Below are 16,526 nucleotides of genomic sequence, written 5' to 3' on the forward strand. Positions count from 1 at the left end.
ATATATAGGACTATTTTGGGAGTTATAGTAAAAAATTTATTAAATCTAATTTCATTCCCTCCCATTACTCCCAATTTCGAGGGGAATGAAAATTTGAGGTTTTAAGTGCATAAAGAGGAATAAGTGTTCCCTTCTACCTATTTCATTCTCTCCTACTTAAACTCCCAAACAAGGGAATGGAAGAATATTTTAAAATTATTTTTTTCATTTCTTTCCATTCCATTCCCTCCTCCTAAACGAGGGCTAAGTGAATTTTCCGTTAAAAAGGGTTTTCATTGGTTTTTCGCTTCTACCCATTTCATTCTCTCCTACTTAAACTCCCAAACAAGGGAAGAGAAGAATATTCTAAAATTATTTTTTTCATTTATTTCCATTCCATTCCATTCCCTCTTCCTAAACGAGGGCTAAGTAACTTTTCCGTTAAAAAGGGTTTTCATTGGTTTTTTGCTTCATTATCAATGTGTGTGCCTATTTATTTCTTTATGATTATTATCAAATTTGGTAGTTGATAACCATGGTTGAAATAATGTTTTGTGTGACTTATTTGAAATAAGAGATTTGGGGTTCAATTTCTGCCTATACCAAAAACTAATTGATGTCTTGGTCTGATAATAAGGAGTTATCATCAGGAGCGAACGTCATAAGTTGAAACTCTCTCAAAAAAAAAAAAAAAAAAGACATAACTTGATCGATTGAACTAACAATGAAAAGTGCAATAAAACAAAGGAAAAAAAAAGGCAAACAAAAGAAAATAATACTAATTGATATTTAATATGTTTGTAAATGAGAAAATTTATATTATAGTATTATTAAACATTTATTGTGATTGCATTTGTGTATGAAAGTATTTATTCTATTATTTTTAGAAAATATGATTTGGTAAAATTTTAATGTAGGATTTAAATATATGATAAAATGTAAAATTAAATTAAAATATATTATAGAATAATGAGGTGTAAAATTAGGAGATCTCAAAAGTTTATGTGATAAAATATTGTATTATTGTGAAGTCAAACAAAAGTTAAACGTCTTCAGCCTTATAGTATTTATAGATTATTTTTTTCTATTTAAATTTCTTTTATAATCATTTGTCAAAATATTTTTTGAAAAATCAAGAATCGTAGTTTTTTTAATAAAAAAATTATCGTCTTGGAATTAAATCAGTAGGGTTAATTTTGGAAATGAAAAAAAGGGAACATCTATATTTTATTTTTATTTTTTATAAGGGAACATTTGTATTTTTGAGAAATTTTTAATTTATGGTGTTTTCTCTTGATGATAATTTTTTATCATCAGACCAAAACACTAATTGATTTTTGGTATAAGCGATGATTGAATTCTCAGATTTCTTATTTAATTATCAGAAGTTTTACCAGTTGAGCTAATTGAAACCTACGGAAACCTCTATATTGTTTGTGGCATAAAGGATTTCAAAATTCAATTGGTATAAGAATTTTTTCCCAAAAAAAAAAAAAAAAAAATCAATTGCATTATCTAGAAAGTGGAAATATCAAACACGGAGTCAGTTACTGAAACATATTTGGGTACAAAAAGAGAGCCTCCATTGCATCATCGTTTTGGTTTACAACAGAGCCTCCACCTTCCCCACCCTCCAGAAGGATATTGGACCTTCTTCAACATTTTCATTGCCGAAGTGTAGTCTCATAGTATTCATTCATCTACTTCGTTTTAGTTTACTAAAGTATTTGAACTTTTTTGTCCTCAGGGGCTAAAAAAAAAGGAGTCGTTGAAGTTCTGTTCTGAAAAAGAGGTCTTGGAACTTGTTGTAACAATGGCCAACAAGCAAGGAGACTGCCCAGCGATTGGGATCGATCTGGGTACAACGAATTCATGTGTGGCAGTGTGGCAAAATGAAAGAGTAGAGATAATAATGAATGATCAGGGTAACAATAACACTCCCTCCTACGTTGCTTTCACTCCTATGGAGCGCTTGGTAGGTGTTGCCGCCAAGAACCAGGTGGCCAGGAACCCCACCAACTATGTATTTGGTAAAATCTTCAATGAACTTTTTTTCCTTCCAAACAAAAAAAGGGATTAATAAAAAGTTTATTTTTATTTATTTTTATTTTTTTAACTTAAAATCTTAACTTTCACTTTCCAATATCAATATATGTTATTTGCTGGTTGACATATTTAATGGGTATTGTTTTGGAATAAAGATTTATTTGTTTATTTACTTAAAGGTGGCGTTTGGGTATTGTGTTTTCCGTGGTGCGTTTTTTGTGGGTTTTTTTTTTTCCTGGACGTGCGTCTGGCACTATTCATTGTCCATGAAAGTGATATTAATTAGGCTTATAAACAGTGCCAAACGCGTGAACAGTAACTTTATTATTATTATTTTTTTATTGTTTTCAGTTTTCAGCAAAATAAGCGATATCCAAACAGACCCAAAATCTTAATAAATTATACTCTCACTAACAACTTCACATACACCCACATAACTGCTAACAATTTCATAAAATGAGTTTTTTTTTTTTTTTTTAATTATAATTTAATAGTTACAACTGGGAAAAGAAATTTTGAATCTTAGATGTTATAAACACATCATAAAATACCAACTAGTTAAATATCTATTCTTATTATTTGCACTTGCGTAGGAGAAATTATAGAGTCTTTTGGTGGACCACGTCATTTGTCCACCATTCCATTAAAAAACTTCCACTTGTTTAAAATTGCTAAGTCAGTAATTAATTTCTGTTTAAATTTTTTTTTTCTAACTAACAATTTTAAACAAGTAGAAGTTTTTTTTAGTGGAATGATGGACCGCATTACTTATCCACCATGTGAATCTTATAATTTCTCCTTGCATAGAGCAAATGTGAAGACATTGGTATGTTTAATTTATTTATTTATTATTTTTTTAGAACCCTGATGATATGGATTATTGGGTAACAAGTTTTGTGGAAGCAAAATTTATTTGGATGTATGTCAGGCTGTTTGTAATCATTGTTAAATTTTGTTCCTAATGCTCATCACTTTAATTCCTTTAAAAATTTTCATAAAGGAAAAAAAAAAAAAAACCCATGTTTTTTTTAGAGTTTCAACCTATGACATCCGCTCCTAATGATAGCTTTTTATCATTAAACCAAAATACCAATTAGTTTTTTATGTAGGCGGGGATTGAACCTCAAATCTCTTATTTAACCATCAAACCAATTGAGCTAACTAAAACCCACCAAAAAAAAAAAAAAAAAAATCACTTTAAGAATGTTTAATACTAGAATTCACCTATCAAAAAAAAAAAAAAAATACTAGCATTCAAATAATCTGACTTTATTTTTTATTTTTTTTTATTTTAAGGATTTAAATATCACAACGTCATCTATTGAATTCTATTCAGGGTTCAATGTCGGAGAATAAGAATTCACAACTTCAATAATAAAACTCATTTAAAAAACCAAAAACCTTTTTTCTATTTTTGCATCAATTATGAATTATTTGCTTTAGTAATTGTAATTATCAAAATTTTAGTTAAAGTTATGTTTATAAATTTCAAACTTGTTTTATCTGCTCTAATCAAATTTAAAATTTTAACGTGAGATCACAATGGCAGCTTCAAGTATATGTTGCAATGGTTGATATATATACATATATAAAGTTTGGGGTAATTTTAATTTTGCTCCCCTAAAGTTTCAATATTTTGATTGGCTCTCCTAACTTCAGGTATCATCATTTGGATTTGCTTTCCATCAATGTGTGAAGCCTTATAAAAAAAAATCCTTCCCTGAGGAGAGGGCTTGTAATGATCTTTGGTTAGCTGTTAAGTTCGAAATCAATTAAAACAATTTCAAAGATAGAGGGTGTATGACAGTTCCAAACATAGAGGGTTCAAATCAATACAATTTCAAACATAGATGTAAGTTACAAACATAGAGGGCAGCATTGCGGCCCCAATCTTATACGCTTAAGACAGCTAGGCACAACACAAAGTTGGAAGGGATTGACTACTCATGAGACTTTATGTTATGAGAGCATATTGAAATTTTGAAACTTTAGGGAGTAAAATCAAAATAACCCCAAACTTGAGTGTAATTTATAATTTAATCTTGATTTTTCCTTTGTCCTCTCTCTTTTATACTATCTTATTAGGATCATGAGCTACTGAATGTTCGCTTCAATTTCTTAAATTCAGGAATGAAAAGTATACTCGTAAAAAAAAAAAAAAAAAAAAAAAAACTCAATATATAATGCTTCTTGTGCATTAAGATTGTATTATTCATCTACCATTTGACATATCTGTTTCTTAAAAGGGAAATTATTTTCTAGATGCAAAGCGGTTGATCGGTAGGAGATTCAGTGATCCTTTGGTTCAGAGTGATTTCAACCTTTGGCCATTTAAGGTCATTGAAGGTCCTGGTGATAAGCCTATGATTGTGGTCAACTATAAAGGCGAAGAGAAGCACTTTGCTGCTGAGGAAATCTCATATATGGTCCTAATATAGATGCGTGAAATAGCTGAAGCATACCTAGGCAAAACTGTGAAGAATGCGGTTGTTACTGTCCTCGCCTACTTCAATGACTCCCAGCGTAGGGCTATAAAGGATGCCAAAAGCATTGCAGGCCTAAATGTCCTACGTATAATTAATGAACCAACTGCTGCAGCCCTTGCTTACGGTCTAGACAAGATTACAAATAGCATTGGCAAGAGTAATGTGTTGACTTTTGATTTGAGTGGTGGCACTACAGATGTCTCACTACTTACTATTGACAAGGGTATCTTTGAAGTGAAGGCTGTTGGAGACACTTACCTTGGAGGTGAGGACTTTGATAACCGAATAGTGAATCACTTTGTTGAAATATTTAAGAGGCAATACAAGGTGGACATTAGTGGGAATTCCAAAGCTCTTAGGAGGTTAAGAACTGCTTGTGAGAAAGCAAAGAGGATTCCTTTTTAAGAACTGCTTGTGAGAAAGCAAAGAGGATTCTTTCTTTTGCAATTGAGACTTGCATTGAAGTCGATTCTTTATATAATGGTATTGATTTTTTTTCAAATATTACCCGTGCCAAATTTGCAGAATTCAATATGGATTTATTCAGGAAGTGCATCAATATTGTGGAGAAGTGTTTGACTGATGCTAAGATGGATAAGAGCTGCGTCCATGATGTTGTTCTTTCAGGTGGTTCTTCCCGAATTCCCAAGGTGCAGCAGTTGTTGCAAGACTTCTTTGATGGGAAGGAACTTTGCAAGAGTATTAATCCCGATGAGGCTGTAGCTTATGGAGCAGCTGTTCAAGCTTCAATCTTAACTGGTATGAGAAATGGGAAACTCAAGACATCGTGCTCTTGGATGCCACCCCTCTCTCCCTTGGTGTATCAGTTCGCGGAACAGAGAGGTCTGTTTTGATTCCAAGAAATTCTGCTATTCCCACCAGGAAGGAGGGGTTCTTCACCACCACCGCACCACGGTTGACAATCAAACTTCTGTACCTGAGTTTTTTTACGAGGGTGAAAGAGCTAGAGTTGAGAACAACAACTTCTTGGGAGGATTTATACTTTCTGGCATTCCTCCAGCACCCAGGGGTGTTGCTCGGATAAAAGTTTGTTTTGAAATTAATGCTAATGGCATCTTAAATGTTTCTGCTGAGGAAATGACCACTGGTGTGAGGAGGCAGATGACTATCACCAATGACAAGGCAAGGCTGTCCACTGAAGAGATTGAGAGGATTGTCCAAGACGCAAAGAGATTCAAGGCTGAAGACGATGATCACAGGAAGAAGATTAAGGCTAAGGAAGCTCTGGAGAACTTTGCCTACAACATGAGGACTACTATCAATGATGAGAAGATTGGTTCCAAGCTTGACCCTGCATTTAAGAAAAACATTGAAGGTGCTATTGAAGAGGCGATTCAATGGTTAGATGATCTCCAGCTCATGGATTTGCAACTGTATCATGACAAGCTGAAATGGCTTGAGAGCATTTGCAGTCCCATAAACGTTTCTGGAAAGCAATAACAAATTTGTGCCAAACCCTTTGAACATAATGATGATGGTCAATATAGTCTGCCGTAGCACCTTATCATTTATAATAAGTTCCTTTATTGTCTTTATATTTTTGAATTTTAAAGTTTAAAATTATAAATCCTTTCTAATATTTCTATAAAAGGAATAAATTAAGTTGGTCTAAACTCTAAAGAGATCCCATAAATTAGAAATTTAATGAAAATTTAATCATAAATGAATTTTGGGATTTAAAAGAATATTGAACTACATCTTGATGTGATTAAGTTGAAATGTGCTAAGAACAAAATACCCTATCATATCTTTTATTTTATTTATATATTGTCAACAATGGATAGACACTAATTTTACTTTTCAATTATCAAGTATTAATTCTTAAACAATGATTTTTTTTTTCATGATTTGGCCCCCTTAGGATAAACTCTTGGCTCCGTTCCTGCAACGAAAATTTATCCTTCATGGAGGAAGTGTGCACGAGCTTGGAGATAATTGTTTCTATTGCTTTTGCTTGGTTCTTTGAATTTCCTAATAGATTGCACTACCGTCTGCCAAGTTCTCCAACCTTTTGCATATATGATCTCTATGCAAGATTTGGATGAGATTCATTGGACTCCTCCAATGCAAAAGAAAGTTTAAGTTAATTGGTGTCTACTGGGTAATCATGGTTTGCTATTCTGAGGGTAAATTAAAGGAAGCATATCAAGGACTCCATAGATACTGTGCGTCTATGCTTTTATATATAGTGTATGATGCATAAAGCTTTCATAAAACTGTCTCATAGTACAATTCATCTAGTTCAAAAGTCTCTGATCTGTTCCAAAAAATGAAGTCTTTGAATTTGTTCCGCAAAAGAATGTCAAACCAAGGAGAGGGCCTGGCAATTGGGATCGATCGGGGCACAACGTATTCATGTGTGGCAGTGTGGCAAAATGAAAGAGTAGAGATAATAGTGAATGATCAAGGTAACAGGACTACTCCCTCCTATGTTGCTTTCACTCCTACCCAAAGCTTGGTCGGTGATGCCGCCATGAACCGGGTTGCCAAGAACCCCGCCAACTCTGTTTTCGGTAATCTTCAAAGATCTTTTCGCTTTTTCTTTTTTATAGATTTTTTTTTTTTTTAATTCTAAAAAATTTGGTTTTTTACTTACCAACATCAATGTATATTCTTGGTAGTCATATTATATATTGCGTTTGTCTAAGCCTGTCTTTTTGGCTCTTGCTTATACATGGATTATTATTTTGGCGACTGTTAGAACTACTTATTTCGGATTGTATTTGACCGCAGATAAAGTTTTATGTTCTAAATTCTCATTCAACAAAAACACAATTTATTGCTCGTGTATGATATATTCCTTAAAAAAAAAAAAAAAAAAAAAAAAAAAACTTACTTTCAGGAATTTTCCAGTTTCTCTTCTTTTGTTTTCGTTTTTCTTTTTTTCTTTTTAAAATTATTGTGCACTCACTTGTTAGCCATAAAGATGTTCCTCCCTACAATAGTTCAGCAGAAAAAAAAAAAATTCTCCACTTAAATCACTTTAATAATGTTAATAGCATTCACAATTTCAATAGTAAAAATCATTTAACGAACTCATAACTTTTTCCGTTATATGCATCAATTATGAACTCTTAGTGACTGTAATTATCAAATCTCCGTTTGAAATTTTCAAACTTTGTATCCATGTATCATCAGCTCTAATCAAATTTAAGATTTTAACGTGAAATCACAATGTTATCAAGAACAGCTTCATGAGCCAATAGTTGATTTTTTTTTTCTCCCTTTTAAAAATATTTTATTAGTTTTATTATATGAGCTACAAAATGTCCCCTTTCATTCCTTTAACTAGCATGTAACTTCATACAAATGCATGGATACATTTAAAATTAAACAAAATTTTTATTATAAAAATATAAGTAATTAGTCAAATTATTTTTTTTATTTAAAAGTTTGTAACACATGCATTCATGCATAAATAAAGATACATTTAAAATTAAACACAATTTTTATCATAAAATATAGATAATTAGTCAAATTATTTTTGTTAGGTTCTAACGAACTATTAGAACCTCAATGTGTAATGTTAGCAAATCATGATCAAAATATTTAGTCTAGATTTAGGCTGCTCAAAGTGTGTTTTTGTGTAAAGTTGGAATCGAGTATACTGCAAGATTTAATGTGTAAATCTGCAAAGCTCGATCGATTGAAAATTAGACTCGATTGATCGAAACTCGTCTAGATTGTTTTTCTGCAGAATTTTTCAACTCAGCCCAAGCCTGTAGGACGGGTAGAGTTTTATGTTTTGCCTTAAGTATAAAAGGAAAAACCCTAACCACGTTTTATGGTGTTGTTTATGCTGAATGTGTAAATCTCTTGTGAGATCTAGAGGTGTTTGCCTTCATACATACTTAGGGTGATCAAGAATCAATATTCATGTCAAGAGCTTGATGATCGTTTCAGTTGTTGCACAAAAAGCTTAAAGAGAAACAAAAGTGGGTGTACTTGTAGTTACTGTGAATCCAAGAAAGAAGTAGTCCATGGACTCGAAACTGTCACATGGTCATGGTAGCAAGTTTTCTACTCGAGGTAGCAATAGGATGTTAGTGGTCTAAATTGCTATTGTACAACTTCAATTCTTTCATAGTGGATCTGTTTTACCTTGAGAATAGCTAGGTTAAATCCTTCCTAGGTTTTTTATCGGTTTGGTTTTCCTGGGTTATCATATTGTTGTGTTCTTTATTTTCCGCATTGTTTCAATGATATGATTTATCTGTGTTAATCTAGATCTGCATAATTTACCTAAGTTAATTACTTGGCTAAATAACTAGGTTAATCTGTTTGTATTTAAGAGATCTAAAAATGTATAAGTGGTATTAGAGTAGGTTAGCTCTAGCATTTAGATCCTTTGATCTAAGAGTTGATCTTTAACCCCTATTGCCATGGAACACAATTACTCTCTTGTAATCCCACCTCACTTTGATGGGAACAACTATGCCTACTGGAAAATAAGGATGAAAGCATTCCTAAGATCTATTGATGAGAGAGTTTGGAATTCCGTTGAATACGGATGGGAGAAGCCCACTACTCCTGTTAGTGAGTGGCAAATTTCTCAGAAAGAAGCAGCCGTTTTTAATAGCAAAACCATGAATGCTATTTTTAATGCTGTTTCTATGGAGGAATTTAAGAGAATCTCTAATGTTGAGGTTGCTTATACTGCATGAAATATTCTCCAAACTGTGCATGAAAGTATAAAGGCAATCATGATTAACAAACTGCAGCAGTTAACTACTAGATTTGAAAGTATTAGAATGTTTGATGATGAATGTTTTGATGAATTCTATACTAAATTGAATGATATTATTAACTTTGCTTATAATTTGGGTGAAATTTATGATCAACCTAAAATTGTTAGGAAGATACTTAGATCCTTGACTAAGAACTTTAAACCCAAAGTGACTACCATAACTGAAAGTAAGGATGTAGACTCCATCCCTGTTGATGAACTTATAGGATCTCTTCAGTCCTATGAGTTAGACTTACCCAAGATAAACAAATCCAAATCAATGGCTCTTAAGTCTGTTGATGATGTTGATGGGAATGGATTTGATAATAAACTCTTTGCTACAGAGATTGCATATCTTGCCAAAAACTTTAGAAATTTTCTTAGGAACAATAATAGAAGGGCAAGAGGTAAAAACAATGCTAAACCTAAAAATTTTAGGAGGAATGATCCCACTAAGGTGAATAATGCTAAAATATTTAAAGAGAAAGTAGGTCAAACCTCAAATAATTATATGAGTCAACAATGTTTTGGCTGTCAAGGGTATGGTCATGTGAAATCAATATGTCCTACATTCTTGAGATCAAACAAATAGGACTGCTAGTTGAATTATCTGATGCTAGAGAACAAACAAATAGGACTGCTAGTTTCAAACTTGATCACATGCTTAGTATTTAAAAGTCTCCCCTAGACAAAACTGGTCTAGATTTTAAAGACAACATAACTATTTCTAAGAATCATTCTACAAAATTTGTTTCTTCTTCTGAGCTCCTGTGAGTAAGATTGTCAAACCAGTAGAAGTTACTCCTCTTAGGAAGATTAGGGTTGATCTCAAAGAGTCTAAACCTAAGACTTCTAACCCTCCTAAGGACAAGGTGCATGATAAACCTGCATGGGTTTGTCATTTTTATGGAAAGTCTGGGTACATTTGTCCAAATTGTTTCAAGTTGCAAGCTGCTAAGCGAGCAAATAAGCCAAAAGTACTTATGCCTCAAGCACAAGATTCTATGGTACTTATTGGTGCATTGGTAAAGGCTTTAAACCTTTATTCCAATCCTAGAGTTGATCAACATTCTAATATGAATAATAACTCCAATGCAAGAGTTGCATCTAAAAGGTTATGGATGCAAAAGACTCAATCTAATTGAGTTTTTCTAACATGGTCCTTGTGCTTCATCGTTCTATTCTTTGTGATCATTCCTCTTTGTTGCTTTTGTTTTCTTTTTGTTCTAGGATTTGCATTGCATAACATTCATGCATCTCATACTAGGTTGTTTTTGTTATTCTTTTCAAAAATTATAAAAAAAAAAGGTGGAAAATGGAAGAAAAATGTGTTTTGCATTAATTTTTTCTTGGATTTGAAATCAAGGTTGGCCGTATTATCTTTACATAATTTGTTTATGTACCTTGTTTAGCTTGGATGAGGTTATTTTATTGCACTTTACTACTTTGAGCTTTGTAGTGCATGTTGTGTGGGATTTGTTTATAGTTTTTGATCACTTGATCTTGAAGTCACATGCTTTTGATTGTAAGGACTAAAAAATCCTAAAAGAAAGGCATAAATAATTATCTTACCACTGTTTATTAGCCAATCATGAACACCTTATTACATATCATAAGATTTTGTGCTCGAGAAAGTGTAGCACATGCATAAAAAGAACATAAAGTGTAGCTTCGGCTTATAATAAAATTCAAATTGAAATAAAATTGGTGTGTACATTATCTTGGCTATTTGAATAAATTTCAAATCAAATAAAATTGGTGTATACATTATGAGGCAAATAAAAAAACTTACATGATTGCAAACTTTTATTCTAGGAGATGTGAGAGTTATATGATATAACTCTTTAGGTGATAGTTATTTTCAAACTTATGTGATGAATTTTGTAACAATTGTGATTAATTACTATTCACATATCACCTCACATATATCTCAAACTTTTGCTAGTTGCACACACTATACGAGTTACTCTTTGCTAAACTTTGTACACGTTATTGTCTGTGATCTTGTTATGGCCATCCAAGATTAAAAATCTCTTGATTTTAATGCAAAATATGTTCAATGTTTGAGAATTGGGGACAAAATGATTCAAAATCTTATTTTTGGAAGACAAGTTAAATTCAAAGGTTTTTGAAAAAATTTTCATCTCATACTCATGCATTTTATTCATAAAACATTGTGCTTTAAGGAGTTTCTGCATTAAAATGCTCTATTTTTCAAAAATTTTATTTTTCTAGATTTTCGATCGATCGAACTTGTAACTCGACCAATCGAAATTGCGATTAAAATTTTGGTTTGAATCTGCTTGGCTCGATCGATGCTCAATTGTTGCTGGATTGATCGAATGTAATTTTCAATCAATTGAATCTATTTTTTGATCAATCAAAAATTGTTCAGAGAGTTTTTTAAAACTTAAGTTTTTCACGTGTTCTTCACTATTCAAAACTTTTCAAAACTTTTTTGTCGTTTTCCCTCAAATTTTCTTCAAGGTTTTTGTCATCTTGTACCGATAAGACTATTTTTCCCTTTCTTTTTTAGATTAATCACACTTTTCATGCATTTAAGGGAGATTTTCGGACTTCATAAAATTTGGGGTTTTTGATGTTCTAGTTAATTTCTTTCACAATTGATCAATGGGTTTTTGTTGTTGGATGATATTAACATGTTCTTCAAGGTTTAATTTGATCAATTTGATGAATTTGGAAAAATTGAAATTTCTAGGGCTTGAAACTATCCGAATTGGGGATTTTGTTAAATTAAAACAAAAATTGATGAAATTGGCTTGTGTTCTTGTTTAAATTTATCATTATATACCATTATCTAACTTGTGTAATGATAATTTGGTCAAGTTGTTGGGATTTTTGAAAGTGGGTTTTCAAAATTTGGGGGTTTTGATATAAACTCTATGTTCAATCCAATTTTGTGTTTTTAAAGTGTAATTGAACTATTCTCACTACATTAAAGCATACATCATGGGTTAATACTATTCATGCATCATATAGATTGTTATTTTCTATATTGTTTTTGTTCTAACTATGTCTGATCCAATTTTTCCTTGGGTTTTCTCTGTTTTTTTTTTTTTTTTTTTTTTTTTTTTTGTCTCTTTTTTGTCTATCCTATTCCAACCTTAGCATCATGGTTAGGAAGACTAGAGCCCATAGGACATCCACCTCTTCTACTCCATCTTTTGATAGTGAGAGGTCTCTTAGTGAAAAAAGCCAAGAGACTTATGAGAAGTTGAACATTCTTAGATCTGTGTGGGCTGAGAGAAAGGTAGTTTTAGATGAGCTTGACCTTGAGATTAGGAGAAATTTTGAGCATAGGGGCTGGTTGCCATTGATGGATATTGACCCTCCTCCTCGGCTACTTTGATCAGAGAGTTCTACTCGAACCTCTCTATTCATTCCACTAATTCCAACACTTAGTTTGTGAGGAGTTGGATACGGGGTGAAGAGTACACCATTACTCTTTCAGTAGCGGCCTTTGCTCTTGGGGTATATTTAGTATGTCAGCCTATCTATCCTTATGATGAGTTTCCTCCACTCGATGACATTATGTCATATATTTATGGGTCTTCTATCCAGTAGGGTATTGAACCTCGGATCACTTCTCACGAGTTGACCAAGATTCATTATCTCTTTTTCCGGATTTCTTGCCATTCTATCTGGCCCATCTCTCACTTGCACACCATTTCTATAGAGAGATGCGCATTTTTGTATGCCCTTGTCACAGATGCTCCTATGAGTTTTTCTCATCTTTTTATTCAATCTTTGGTTGAGGTTCATAGGAGTAATTCTTCTGCTCATGCTCTTTTGTTTCCAGATTTCATTCATCGGATTTTATTACATTTAGGTTTAGAGGTGTTTCCTGCATCTGAGCCTGTTCACATCATAGCTCCTATAGGTGTCACCTTTCTTAGGCAGAGAGCTGCTCAGATGAGAGCTAGCTCTAAACGACATAAAGTTAAGTTGTCTTCGGGTGTTGCACCTCATCCTCCTCCTCCTTTTTCAGGTGATCTGACTGTAGATGCGTATGTTGATCCAACTGCTGTTGTTGATCCTCCACCTTTTACTTCGGATGATTCAAGCATTCGTCGTATGTTGGACACTGTCATGACCATTTAGGTGGCTCATGGTTAGCTTTTGGTGGACATGCTCACGGAGCTACAGGCATTGCATGCAGAGTTGGCGAGTTTTAGACGGTCACCTCCACCACCTCCTTTTGATAATGAGTCTTGATTGCCCTTTGGCAATTCGTCACAAAAAGAGGGAGTACATATGAATGGAAATAAGGGGAGAGTTGTTTTTTTTTTTTTTTTTTTTAAGCTGTAGATTATATCTAGGTGCTTCACTTTGTACTTATTTTTTTGGGCTCATGATGTCTTTATTTTTGATGAGTTGTATATGATAGGGGGATACATTTTGTTATTGTTTTTGTTTCTTGTTTCATATTGTACTATATTGATTATTGATTTATATTTATGAGGTTATTCATGATATATATCTTTTATTTTATGTTATGTGAAATCAAGAATTTATTTTGTTTTACTTGTATATTCCATATATGCATTTATGTGTTTGTTAAATGTTACAAGAATATACAGGTTAATTCAGTTGTGCTGCTGTTTACACTTGCAACTGATAGATAGTAGTTAGGTTGAATTGTTTTTTGGTTGGGTTGTTTTTTTTTGTAGCTTTGAGCATTTTGTTTTAGTATGCGTTTTGCCCTGGATTGCCAAAGGGGGAGTTTGTTAGGTTCTAAGGAATTAGGAACTAATGTATTTTTTAATTCAATGTGTAATGTTGGCAAACCATGATCAAAACATTTAGTCTAGATTTAGGCTGCTCAAAGTGTGTTTTTGTGTAAAGTTGGAATCAAGTGCACTGCAGGATTTATTGTGTAAATTTGCAAAGTTCGATTGATCGAAAATTAGACTCGATCGATCAAAACTCGTGTAGATTGTTTTTCTGTATGTGTGAATCTCTTGTGAGATCTAGAGGTGTTTGCCTTCATACATACTTAGGGTGATCAAGAATCAAGATTCATATCAAGAGCTTGATAATCGTTTTAGTTGCTGCACAAAGAGCTTAAAGAGAAACACAAGTGGGAGTACTTGTGGTTGCTAAGTAGTCCGTAGACTCAGAGCTATCACGTGGTCGTGGTAGTAAGTTTTCTACTCGAGGTAGCAATAAGATGTTAGTTGTCTAAGTTGCTATTGTAAAACTTCAATTCTTTCATAATAGATCTATTTTACCTTGAGGATAGCTAGGTTAAATCCTCTCCAGGTTTTTTACCAGTTTGGTTTTCCTGGGTTATCATATCATTGTGTTCTTTATTTTCTACGTTGTTTCAATGATATGATTTATCTATGTTAACCTAGATCTACATAATTTTCTTTAGTTAATCACTTGGCTAAATAACTAAGTTAATCTGTTTGTGTTTAAAAGGTCTAAAAACTTACAATTTTTTTTAAAGTAAACATAACTAGTCACATATTAAAATTCTTACCTAAATTTAATACTACTTATGATCATTTTTTTTTTTTCTAATTTTTAATAAGATAGAACATGTGGTGATTTTTGTTATGTAGTGATTTTTATTTTATTTATTTTTTGAGAAATAAGCGGTGATTTTTATTTGAGTATATGCAATTGTTTTATATAGATATATATATATATATATATATATATATAAAACTTTATAGTTCATTAATATTAGATTTTTTGTATTTTGCACTCATTAACTCACTTGACACAAAGATTAAAAAATATAAGTAAACACAAGGCACAAGCTTAAGTGGATAATTATGGTATAGTTCCCACATAAATTTAGACACATGGCGCAAATTAAATTGGATTATAATTTCAAATTCTAATTCAATTTTTTCTAAATTTTACCTATTAATATATATATATATATATAGATGACTTATAAATTTGAATTTTTTTAGTTATATGATTATGTTTTTTATGGTTTATCATATTGGACTCTTTGTTTTCTACACTAAATTAACTAATTTGGCACAAAAATTTAAAAATTTAGATTAGATGGAACACGTGGCGTAAAATTAAACTCTAATTGAAAATAAAATTTTATACTAAATTAACTCACTTGGCACAAAATTCAGAAATTTACATTAGATGAGACACATGGCACAAAATTAGACTCTAATTGAATTCCAATTTGAACTTTAATTGAATTTTCTCTTTACTTTACCTATTATTATATATATAGATTCACAAATAAAATATAATTGTCAACCAAAAAAAGAAAATCAATATCTAATTTCTGCTTCTTGGGCTTTATTGTTGTCTTATAATTTTTTTCATTTTCTATTTGAACTATTTCTAGAAAGTTATTATGTTGCATATGCAAAGCAGTTGATTGATAGGAGATTCTCTGATCACTTAGTTCAGAGTAGGGGTTGCAAATGGGCGGGTTGAGTGTATAATTACCTATTTATCCATTTATGACCCGTTTATATATAAATTAATTATCCATTACCAACCCAACCCAACCCATTTAATTAGTAACCTACCCATTTAACCCAATATGACCCAAATACCTTTAAAACTACTTAAATACCCTCTTGATCTCCAAAATTTCTAAAATACCCTAAAATACCTAAAATGACCCAAATACCCCCTACACTTCCAAAATTACCAATATACCCTTAGACATCCAAAGTTATCCCCAAAATCTCTACAATGAGCAAAATACCCATGAAACTTCTAAAATGACCAAATACCCCCGATATCTCTAAAATTACCAAATGTGCTTAAAAACCACTAAAATGACCAAAATATCCCCAAAATCTCTAAAAGGAGCAAAATACCCATAAAACCTCTAAAATGACCAAAACATCTCCGATATCTCTAAAATCACCAAAGATGCTCAAAAACCACTAAAATGACCAAAATACCTCCAAAATCTTTAAAATTAGCAAAATACCCCCCAAAATCTAAAAATGACAAAAATAACACCTAAACCTAAAAAATGACCGAAATACCCTTTAAACCTAAAAAATGACTAAAATACCCCCCCTCGAAACATAAAAATTACCAAAATACACACGAAATTTAAAAGATGACCAAAATACCTTGAAACTTAGAAAATTACCAAATTACCTTGTAACCTAAAAAATGCCCGAAATACCCCTGAAACCTGTAAAATTACCAAAATGCCTTATAAACCTAAAAAGTGACCGAAATACCCTGAAACATAAAAAATGGTTGAAATACCCCCTAAAACCTATAAAATGACTAGAATA

At 32.1% G+C, this 16,526-nt stretch overlaps 1 pseudogene; it reads left to right on the forward strand.

The window, feature by feature from the left end:
- The first annotated feature begins 1,792 nt into the window (after positions 1-1,792).
- On the forward strand, positions 1,793-5,995 carry LOC115957459 (annotated as a pseudogene).
- Positions 5,996-16,526: the final 10,531 nt, after the last annotated feature.

Source organism: Quercus lobata, chromosome 8, assembly GCF_001633185.2.
Source record: "Quercus lobata isolate SW786 chromosome 8, ValleyOak3.0 Primary Assembly, whole genome shotgun sequence".
NCBI classification, from domain to species: Eukaryota; Viridiplantae; Streptophyta; class Magnoliopsida; order Fagales; family Fagaceae; genus Quercus; species Quercus lobata.